The sequence below is a fragment of the Copadichromis virginalis genome, linkage group LG22, assembly GCF_057382275.1.
Source record: "Copadichromis virginalis isolate Kocher_CV1m ecotype Utaka linkage group LG22, C_Virginalis_male_GT1.1, whole genome shotgun sequence".
Classification (NCBI taxonomy): Eukaryota; Metazoa; Chordata; class Actinopteri; order Cichliformes; family Cichlidae; genus Copadichromis; species Copadichromis virginalis.
In genome coordinates, this window is record NC_140638.1 from 31969614 (window position 1) to 31982218 (window position 12605).

Sequence of the window (12605 nt, forward strand, 5' to 3'; positions counted from 1 at the left end):
ATGACAGAATTTGAGATTACGGAGGAGCTGGCAGCAATGCACTCAGTGAAAGGAACTAGAGAGCGATTTGTTCATGGAGGTGGAAAGGTATTGGAAGGTTGGTTGGTTCTATCCCTGTCTGCCTGCATGTCAAGTATCCTTGGTTAAGATAATAACCTCAGGTTGCTTTCTGATGCATCAATCAGAGTATGAATGCGTGAGAATGTTAAATAGAAAGCAGTTACATAGAAAGAGTATAGGAAAACATACTTGTGTGAATGTGTGAATGAGGCAAGTTGTTCTGTAACTCGGTGCTAAAAATGAACCATGTTGTTAATTTTGTAACAAAGGACTGTTAAATACGATAGTTCATCGGGGCAAGAGCTTTTAACCACAGATGGTTTGGTCCAAGTTTGATTCAGTACTCGCAGAGCGCTTTGACTTCTTGTCACTGCTGAGTTCTTCTGTTAGAGAGCAGAACTTTCCTGGTGCTAGCTAAGCTCACCAGGTTGGGAAGCCATTCAGCCCGGACTCACGGAAGTTCGTCAAATAATCACAACAAAGTGATTTATGCCTGATGGGCAAAATAGCATGAAAAATTTTACTATGGGCCAAAGTAGTTAGGTTTTTAATCAGGTTTTTATCAGACTTGACAGGGCAATCTGTTCATGTTTTTTCTGTGACAATTTAATTTGCAATTATGGCTCATTACCTATTATTTAGATACCAGGGTGCTCTTAGTAGTCTGAAATAACAGCCCAAGGGTGGCTGGTGAGTGTCTAGACTTGTCTATAAAGTTAACCTACGCTATTTCTGGCTAGATGGTTGGAGATTTTGCAGTCAACTGGCGGTAACCCTGGACAGTAAATGTCACAAACCACAAGTCATTCGGGTGCTTTTCAAATTCCTGGTATCATCAGAAATTTACTGTCATGTGTGGCAAATAAGCAGCAAATACTGTGTTGTAGGAGACACTGCATGGTTGAAAAAAAAATTGTATACATAATTAGTAGCCACAATAAAACTTTTTATTTTTATCTTTTTTAAATATCAGCCTGTGTACAATAAATAACTAAAAATGTTCATGTGTCTACTGATTTAGATTTTAAATGTTAAATCTATGTTAAATCTAACAAATGCTAATCTATTTTATTCAATTAAAGAAAACTCCACTCCAGCTAATTATGGATAAGGGATTAGCTCTATTATTTGCTTCCATAGCTCACGTTGTGTAGTGTCAGCATGCATTCATTCATATATTTATGAATTTTTGTAATTCACAAGTTCTGCGCTGTAATGGATGTTTTTTTCTTCTTTAGCTCTGACCCAGTCCGGTCCAAGTCAAGCAACAACTAAAGCCATGACCTTGTTTGACCTTTTAAACAATGAGTTTAACCTGAATCCCTCTCACACTGCTCCTCCCACGCCACATGAAGGGTTACATTATAGACTTAAGCCTCCTGAGTAGCAATTAACAGCTGCCAGCATGGCTAACAATCCTTTTAACCAAAGCCTAATGAAAGCCCTAGCACCTCTTAAGAGTCTCTCCAACTGTATAACAAGCTCTCTTCATTATCAGGCAACTACAGCTACACAACACCATGCTAATTATATAAGAGCAGCGGTGGGCTTTGTGGGTCTGATAACTAGATTTGTCAATGCATCAATTCAATGTTACTAACATCATTGTTAGGATGGACACATGTCTGAGCTAACCCATAAGGCGTGATTATATTTTGTCATTTGCAAGACTTCCCAGATCAATCAAAATGTCATCGAGCAGCAGTTTAAAACTAAAAATATCTGCATAAGTAGCTGCACTGAAAGAACCTTATCAGTCGGCCCTCAGGCAACACAAGGCCTTCTGTCTGTGAACAGTGATGCATGCAAACACAGGATGTTGCCTTTGTTGCTGATATGCTTTAAACACCAGCGTCTGGAATGCGACCACAAACACTGCAGGCAGCACAACATGGTCTATTACTTACTGCAGGTGATCAAGTCTCTCTTTTGCTCGAAATCTGATTGGAAATCAGATTTTCATATGTTAGTGTATGTACATTTTCTGTAATTGCTCCCAGCGACTCGGTCTCTTTCTCACACTCTTTTCCTTGAAAACATCTTGAAGCGATTTAGAGTGGGTCAAGGTCTCCCGGGGACACAGGAAAGGCCTGCTCTGAATCTAAATAAAGGGGGATGAGGTAAAGCACAGCAGTGTGACAGGACATCAACAGGACATGCCTCGCTAACACTACATCACTTTCTCTCTCTGGATCGCTCATTGTTGTCTTTCTTTCTGTCTTCCTGTCTTTCTCCCTCTGCACATTGTTACCTTGACATTCCTGTATCCTTTCCCTTTTCAGAGCGAGAAATTTTCTCTTTTGAATCATCATCTGGTCTGGAGCCTCATGCAAACTTCCAACTGCAACTACTGTCCTGCTGTTCACTCTTTTATACTCTTGCACACAGTACTCTCTTTGACACACTAATCTGATAAATGCTAATAAGATTCACACTAATGCTATTAAATGCCTCTTAAGGGAATACCTTTCATTGTTATTTGTGTTTGAGGTATTACACTAATACATTGGTTTGTAGATTTCTCTGGCTGAGATGAGTCAGTTGTTTTTTGAAGTTCTTTAATAGAAGAAAAGATTATTGTACTGATAATATACATAGATTCATGTGCAATTATGTTTCCTAATAAATTAATGCTTTCACATAAACCTAGAGAAAAAAATTTGCCCTGCCATCTTGAATATAGTGGCAACGATGGACATCACTGTTCAATCTAACTGCATAGTATGTATGTGCCGAGCGACCGGCCACATATCTAATATGCAAAAGCAGAAGAAAGGAGAACTCGCAGGCAAATTTTCATTTCCGTCTGCACCATCATACTCAAAATAAAAAGGATCATACCTGTATTTTACTGTAAGCGCCTTGAGGTGAATGTTGTTGTGATTTGGCGCTATATAAATAAAACTGAATTGAATTGAATTGAATTATTTTATCATCTGAGAAGAATTCCCCTTCACGAAACAAGCAAAAACACAAAAACACAAAGAAGGAAAATAACACGACTAAAATCTGGATGAAACCTTATTCTTTTCCTTTTTAACTCAAGATCATCTTCTGAACTGAAGTCAGGGCTCTAACAGATGAAAACATGCATAAACATGATATTGTTTGCAATTACTTATTGCCAGCAAATAAGACAAACAACCCCGCTATCTCTGTACAGTTGACGAGTTGGCTAAACGTTATGCTAGCTAATATTACACTTGACTGCCCTAAATATCACGTATTCCTTCTATAAACAGTTTGTTTGCATTCTCACTTTGCTGGACTTGAATTAACTGTCCTACAATATTAGGTTTACCTGAAAGAAAGTTTCACTAACGCCTAACAGCAGCTGACAAAAACACTGACAAAAACAACAGCTAAAAGAGGCTAACATCAGCTAACAGGGGCTAACAGCAGCTAACAGAGGTTGACAGCAGCTAACACCACAAAAAACAGGAGCGCTTATCAACCATATCGCGTACCAAGTTCATCATATCCTCAACAGCTCACCTCAGTATCATGTCATGGGAAAGAAGCAAGATTCACTGAATATTCAATTTGTATCGGACTTCTTTCATAAAGTTTTACGGCCTGGACTAGCAGCCTGCACTCACAACAGATTAATGGTAGCCAGAATTGTTTGGCCTACAGCGGGTACTGTAGCTGCAATTATGCACAATACTTTGGAAGTTGCCCATCCCCTGTGACCCTGAATTGGATAAGTGGGAAAGAATGAATTGATTGATGGATGGATAGCTACTCCTGCCTTACATAAAGTCTAGGTACAAGCTAACTTTGATGTTGCCAGTTTAAACTGTGGTTATTCAACTGTGGAAAGTCAGTATGGATGATTTTTTTATTACTGTTTTTATTATTTTTTATTACTGTTTGCTCTTAGTGATGCAGCACATAGACTGAAAAAGTTAATAAAGCACAAACATATGAAACGTGGGTTTTTTAATCTGAGAAAGTGCAGAAGAGTTTAAAACAGTGATGAAAAATAAGTAAAACTTCCTTTTGTTATTGAATGTAAAAAGGTTATTTTGAACAAATTGAGTCAGTCTTTGCTTCCCACACATCGTTCATCACAAAAGGTCAGAGTCCTAATTAACAAAAGCACTTAAAAAAAGAAAACAAATGTAATAGATATCTAACATCTAATGTAATAATAGGGAAAAAAAAGGTAGTGTCGATTTATGACCAGTTCTACGCGCAGCTCAACTCTTAAATACAGTTTGTCGTGTCAGCTTCGATGAGTCACTTTACAGTGTGTCTGTGTTGTGCTCCACCAGCAGTAATCAAAACAGGAGGAAATGCTGGCCAACTTTTCTAGGCCTTTTCCTTCGATGTTGCTCCAAACAAACTAAGAGGAAGAAGTCCGCTCCACCAAAGAAAATGAGGGTCAACATGTTTATTTGTTCATTTGTGTGTGTGCATGTGGGTTCTTTGAATTTATTTCGCAACCCAATCTCCTGCCGCATTCCTGTATATGTCGGCTTTGATGCTGTGTGTGTGTGTGTGTGTGTGTGTGTGTGTGTGTGTGTGTGTGTGTGTGTGTGCGCTTGCCTGAGAATGTGTGTTTTGTCTTTATGGAATGCAACAAGACACCTCGATCTGCTGCCTCTAATTGCAAGGATACCGCAGCCCCGGGAAAAGACACATCCTATTTCCTGTGACATGGCTGCAACTTCCTGTCACCCAGTTTTTTATGGACGCTGTCCCAGTCACTCGGTTGATTGGCTGGCCTCTGTGTGTATGAGTGAGACAGAGGTCTTAGGATCGCCAGTAGTTTTGATTCCTCTGCACTGATGAGTTGCTTGCCAAGATCGAGATTGAGATGGTATCTGCCTCTACTCAGAGAGGAAACAGAGCTCTGTGAGTGTGCGGTTTTATCTTAATGAAGACCAAATGTCTGATGAAGATGGAAAGATGTGAGGAATGAGGGCATTTGGCCAGAAATCTGCACAGGGCTGGTTGAGGCCTAAACATGGATTTGGAGTTATGATTACGTCAGGGTCAGGGTTATGTAAAGCATTTTATGAGATTATGGAAAACCCTGTCAGTTCAGTTTACAGCGTTAAACATGTGCAATATGTATATAAATAGGTTCTGTAAATGAAAACATCAAATATTTATTTGAAGGGAGATGTTATTGGGAATTGCAGCTGTGAACACTAGCAACATCTGCTGGAATCCTTTGTTTGAATGTGATAACATAGTTTGACATACAGCTTGATAAAGGTGATACAGTTAAGATGTTAGTATATGCATCTAGCTGGAAAACAGCAAAGCAAGCTCAAAGATTAATTCTTGGTTCTGGTCTTTTTTATAAATTTTGTTTTAGATTTGCTAATCTGCTTGGGATCATTGTCCTGTTGCAAGAACCAATCGTGGCCACGCTTGAGCTATCGGACAGATGGCTTCACGTTTTTCTCTAGAATACTTTGGTGTACAGACGAGTTAGTGTTTCTGTTATTTAGTTTGGTATTTCTAGCTCCCCTAGTTATATTTAATAGTCCTGATGTGTAGTTCTTAGTTTTGTTGCGGTGCCTTCCCTGCGCTCTTGTGTCTCATTGTCTCAGTTATGTTTCCATGTCTGTTATTTCCCGTTCTGTGTCGTGTCTGTCTGGGTTTAGTCTCTGTGTGTGTTCCCGTTACTTCCTGTTTTACTTTGGTAGTCTCCTGTCTGTGTGCGCCATGTTCTGTTTTGCTTCACTTACTTTGAAGGTTCCTGGTCTCATGTGTTATGTTCAGCTTTGCGTCCTCTATCTCGTTGTGTGTTGTTAGCCCCAGCTATGTTCCCCACGTGTTTCCTGTTTCCTCGTCATTCCCGGTGCATTTAAGCATTTAAGTTTTCTTCTGCTCGTTGTTGCGTTCTCACTGTGTGTTCTGCCTGCTTGTCTGTTTTGTTTTTTTGTATTCCAGGCTACCAGCAATAAAGCTGAGTTTTTCTGAGTCTGATTTTGGGGTCACCTCTACCAGCCGCACACAGCAGACATAACTCAATGACTGCAAAACAAGCCCAAATCATCACCCCTCCACCACCGTGCTTGAATTCAGTGCTAATTGTTCCAAACAATCTTGGGATACGAAGATCTCGGGTAAACTGTATTTGCTTTGGAATATCTAGCTGCTGAAACGACTTTGAAACAATAGCTAGATATCAACTAAACTTCACCTTTAAATGAAATTTTACTAATTTTGTGTTCAATTTGGATATTTTTCAGATCTCTAAGCAATGGAAAAATGTACAGTCATAATAGCAATGAAACTGTATTACAGGTTTGCCTAAAATACACCAGATACCCTTCACAACCAAAACCAACCCAACAAAGTCAGTGAAGAAGAAATCAATGGTTGTCAATGGTTTTGTGGAGCAGCTTCCACTGATTTTTCAACTACTCACAATGGGCCTTGTTTATTAACAAGCACAAAGAATTGTACTTATTTGCATCAGCATATGTACCAGCCATTTTTGTTCTCACCAAAGTGTGCATGTTAAATAATCAGAATAATCCCAAACTGACAGGCACATGCCAACAGTTTGCAATCGGCATATTTCCACGCCCCCAATTCTGTCCATAGCAGCATACATTTGCCTAGAGTTGAAGGCCTACCATGGCGAAAGCTGTGAAGTTGTTTTAAGAGAAGAAATTCAAGAAAAGTTGGTGAGGTGGAAGTCAGACTTTTCTGAAGTGTCCCCTGAGACACAAACTGTGGCTCAGGTAAAAAGAAAAAAGTTTGATGTTAAAGTTGCTGTGAAAAAAAAGAAGAAAAGCCCAGAAGAAAAAGAAGGAAACAGGGGGAGGATGAGAAGCACCAGATCTGTCAGCCCAAGATAACAGGTAGAGTTCCATAAGTAGGATATGGCCAATAAGTGAATGCAAGGGCGTAGATTTCGTTTTGGCATTGGTGGGGACGAATGATTCAGAGAGATTCAGAGAAAAGCTGATCAGCTGATCATTGATCAGTTTCATGATTGAATTAGCAACTATCTAGCTGAAGTAGTACGGGACAAATCGCGTTCCTTTTCACCTTAACTTTAAAGTTTGACCTCCTCGGCTGTAATTGGTCCAGCCCAGAGTCGATCATGACCAACTGGCCAATCCACCACCGCTCATTTATACCGTTAAAGAAAGAAAAGAAAGAATACCCCATTGGCCCATAAAAACGAAAAATCACGAGCGGCCCACTGGGCAAATGCCCGGTATGCCCGATGGCCAGTCCAGCCCTGAAATACAGTCATGACAATAAACGAATATGAGTTCAAGGACTTAACAACATTACTTCAGTTACATTACACCAACATCTCTGATACATTAGCACTAAGGGAACACTGAATGACCTGGTGGTTTATGTCCATCTAAGATTACCACAAAGTAAAAGATCTCTCAGCAAAATTATTTAACATTTTAGCCACACTATTGCCCCGATCAAATCAGTGAGTTGGGATTTTTTATTCTAAGCATGAGCTACTGTTACAGCAACAGACATTAATACTACTGGTGTCTCACACAACAACTCAATGTCCACTATGTGAAGGAGCCAAACACATGCCTTCTCCTCTCATTAACAGAGATAAACTGCTGGCATATTGGTTTTACATCTATACTGTCCAGTTTCTCCTGGTGGACATACAGCAGCATTGTTTAATCTGTAACGTTATTATGACGGACACATTTTATGGGTGAACTTGAGTTTAAGTGACTTACAGGTTTCTTTGAAAAATACTTTCTTATATCCAGGTTCTTCCTTTTTGCTGCCGTCCTCCTCTCCTCCTGGCAGCGCAGGTTTGCCACTGCTAAAACTAAACAGAGCTCCCTGAAAGGCACAGCCAATCACATTGGCCATATTTGTCACATGACGTAGGACTCCAGTAGAGAACGTAATTTAACTCTTTCTGCACCGCTGGGTGAATGAGACACTGACAGATCGTTTTTTTTTTTCTTTCTATCGGGATTGTTTTTTTTTACTCGAAGAGATCCAATTATTGGTGGGGACAATTCAATAATCGCTGGATATTGGTGGGGACACGTCCTTTCCGTCCATGCCAAATCTACGCCCTTGAGTGAATGTCAATCTGAAGACATATGGCAGCAAGGACGAATTAGTATTAATTTCACAATTACAGTTTAATGAATATAGTAAATGCATTAGTAAGTTAAGAATGTGTTATTTTTTATATTAGATTTTTTATGACAGAAATTTTCATTGTCACTGTCTGTTTTCTTATCCCACAATTCAAGTGCAAAATCCGATGTTACTGTAGCTGCTATAGGACAAATATCAAAAAGCATTAAATCTATAGTACCACATAACAGCTGCAGCGTGCCGGTTTGTTTCTATTACTGTTGTGTAAAAATAAAATTTTTGTACACTCTATCTTTTAACATATGTGAATAATATTAACACTCAGTAATAAATCTTAATATTAACTGCAATAAATCAGGAAATTAAAAAATGCATCACATCTGCTGTTAGCCTCTTTTAGCTACTGTTGCCTTCTGTTAGTTGAGGTTAGTGAAACTGTCTTTGAAGTGGATCTATCATTGTTGAAAACACACACACAAAAATTGTCATACAAATTGTCATGTAAAAGTGTAATCAAAGTGTTTATTAAAGGGAGAAAGGCATTTTTACAACTCAGGTGCCAAACAATGACTGTCATAACGTTCACTTGGTGTTTAGCCAGCTTGTTGTCAGCTGTCTGGACACGGGAAGGTCACGCGTCTAATCTATCAATAAGTAGCAGATTACAATATTGGCACAAATGTAAATGTCCCTCCAGGGCATGCAAACACCTACAAATTCTCTGATCCTTCACCTTTAGCAAAATGGTAAATGGCCTGTTTTTGTCCCTATGGACCCCAAAGCGCTTTACACTATATTCAGTCATCCACCCATTCACACACTGGTGATGGCAAGCTACATGTAGCCACAGCTGCCCTGGGGTGCACTGACAGAGGCGAGGCTGCCGAACACTGGCACCACTGGGCCCTCTGACCACCACCAGTAGGTAACAGGTGAAGTGTCTTGCCCAAGGACACAACGACTGAGACTGTCGGAGCCGGGGCTCAAACCGGCAACGTTTGGATTACAAGACAAACTGCCAACTCTTGAGCCACGATCGCCCCGTTGTGTATTACATTGTGTGACCAGTTTCTACCTACATACATAAAGCGGTTTTAGTCAGAAGGGAGATGTCCTGTCCTTACATTTGAATACATTTCTGTTAAATAACCTTGGAAAATGACTGACGAGGCCTTTAATACATATTTATTAATATATTATACCTTTTTACATTCACACCTTTCTCACCAAAACAAAAGAGAAGCGATAAAGCTTCCAAACATTTTACAAGTAGTGACCCAATTTTTAAATACTGTGCCTATTAAAATGATATTCATCAAAAAAGACAAAAAACAAACCAACCCCCTACCCACCCACCCTTGTAACCTTGATAGATGTTGTCACTTGCACTTGTTTCTGGGCAATCTCCCACTTATGGAGATTTTTTTCCACTCTTGCAATAAGTTTGTCGTCCTGGGTTCATGCCCTCCACCTGCTTGCTTCTTTTTCTTTTGCATCAGTTCGTTTATTTGTGCAGCTGAATGTGTTTAACCTGGGACCGTCTTTCATCTCGTTCTTTCATCATAATAAATGTGGTGAGAATTTCACGCCCTCACTTTTCATAGTTCTGATTTACCGTAACACTAATTACCAAACCACACCAGAACCCAGAACTTACTTTAAACTCATCTTTCACCACAGAGTGCAACATTCACACTTCAGTAGTACCTGCCAACACCTGACTCAGAAAAACCACCAGCCCTAAAGCCTGTGTAAATTAACTGGCATATTATTGCTGGCATGCATTGACTTGTTACTAGGTTAGCTAGTATCGACCAATATTGAATGTCCAAAGCAGTGCCATGCTGTGAAACTATGTAAAGACTAAAGAGAGAAAAAGAATTAGTCTCCTGACCAGAATTAAGATTTCAGTTATAGTGTAGTCACAACACTTTAAAAGTTTTGTATCTGAATGATTCCCTCATTTATTTATTTAATCCAAGGCAGAGGGACTCTGTGGGGTTTGACATATTTTGGGAGCACCATTTTGAGTTATGTCTCTCCCTCTGTGCACACCCATCCCCGTCGTCCCTCAAATCCCCCTCCCTCTTCAAGCACATCCCCACCTTGTTATCACCCTGCAAAGCCAAAAAGCTGTGTTGCCATGGTGACAGCCTACCCGTCAGAGACAGAAATGTGTGATTTGGAGGTGCCACAGCCATTTTCACGGCTGAAAGAGACACCATCGTTCGCAAGTCCCATACCCTCTCCTGCATCGCGCCATCATTAACACAGCATTTCCCCTTTACAACCGTATGTATACAATGTACGTTCCCATTCATGAATCAACACGTGTGGCTAAGACATAATGAAGATTATCAAAGCACTTTTCAGTAGTTGTGTTTAGCCTAAAGGTACCAGAATATCCTGATCAGCCCGTATACTAGCGTCCAGAAGTGTCACAGCTTTGGTTTATACATTAAATTAGGTGAAATATGACATGCAAGCTATAATTGGGCACATCAAAGCAGAAAAAATGTAAATAGGACCAGTCAAGTGTGGCAAATTATAAATTCATGCAGCTGTCCTTGGGGCAACCACAGGGCAACCATGAAGAGGCAACCATCCAGAAATCACATCTGGAGAAGTGGCAAGGAATAAACGTGATGTTAGCATAGAGATTGAGTGTTTTGAACTTGCCTCAGAGGAAAAAGGTCCCAGGTTCACATCTTGGCCCCGATCCTGGTTTGAGTCCTAATGAGTGCTCCTGTTTCCTCCCCTAATACATGCTGAAACTCTACATTCTAGAGGTGAGAAACAATGTGCTCTCTGACAGAGTGGCAACTTGTCCCAGGTGAACTCAGCATCCTCTCACACATTGCTTGCTCTGGAATCTCAAACCCTGACCTTGAAGCAAGTATAGAGAATAGCTGCATGTGTGATAGGTATGAATAAAGGAGAGTGTATTTTACGCATATTACTGGCTAAACATTCACCAAAAACATATATGAAAGAAAAGGAATAATAACGATCTCTAAATATCCAATAATCATAAAAACATGATTGACTTTGTTATTTTGCAGTTTTTTTATGGTATAATAAAATAAAGGAAATTTTGAATTTTTATTTCATAATTGTGGCAATTCTCAGACTGGTCATATCTGTGCTTGCCACATCTGTCGTGGATTTAGGAAGTGTGACTCCAGCAAAACAAAGAATTCTGGGAGAAGCAATTGGGAAATCCCCTGGACTGATTTATTCTTCCAGCCAGATACATCTGGACCAGTGTAAAACATGTTTTGCTGAAAAACCAATTGTTATATAACTGAGTGCATTAAACACCTAGTTATAAAGCAGTTGATAAGCATCATTAGTAAGGGATGTATTTTAACTCAAACAAGTTGATATGGCGTAGAGCCTGCTTGGGGACCCCCAGACAAAATCCAGGCATTTGGAATAAAATGTGTATTCCCCAACCAGTTGGCAACTGTTTGTTGGCTGTCCCTGGGTGAAATTGGTCACAAAGAGGGCACTGCACCCAAAACTGCCTTGCGATTGCTTTAGTCACTACCAGATTGCCACAGTTACTTGTGGTTTGCATGGTAGATATCGACCTGTCTGCAAACACTTAGTAACTGACCACAGTGTAAGTGAGACCGGAAAAAGTGTAATGCAAGCCCAAAATAGTAAAAGTAAAGTGGCACTTATTAAAACATGTTCATTTCAGTGGCAATGAACAGCATTTTGCTCTGAAGGCACATGTTCTTCACTTTTGGTTGGCTTCTTCCATGCAAACTACCAGTAACAGTGTCAATCTGCTAGTGACCAAAGCAATTGCAAAGAGATTTTCGGTGCCCTTTATAAAAGGTGTAGCTTTTTGCAATCAATGTCATGCTAGTGATAGCAAACAATCTCCAGCAACCACTTGCTAGCTGGTTTGGGTATATACATTTTTCCGCAGCAACCAGTTTTCTTGAGCTGACAAGCCTTTTGACTTAAGGTTTGTAATCAAATTCACTGTAATCAAATTTTGGTAAATACATTTCTTGGGGCAGCACGGTGGCACGGTGGTTAGCACTGTTGCCGCACAGCAAGAAGGTCCTGAGTTCAATTCCACCATCAGGCCGGGGTCTTTCTGTGTGGAGTTTGCATGTTCTCCCCGTGTTTGCGTGGGTTCCCTCCGGGTACTCCGGCTTCCTCCCACCGTCCAAAGACATGCAACTTGTGGGGATAGGTTAATTGGATAATCCAAATTGCCACTAGGTGTGAATGTGTGAGTGAAAGTGAGTGTGAATGGTTGTCTGTCTCTGTGTGTTGGCCCTGCGACAGACTGGCGACCTGTCCAGGGTGTACCCCGCCTCTCGCCCTATGACAGCTGGGATAGGCTCCAGCGCCCCCCGCGACCCTGAAAAGGATAAGCGGAAGCGAATGGATGGATGGACATTTCTTGGATTTAATTAATCTGTTAGCACAGACTAGCATCTGATGCA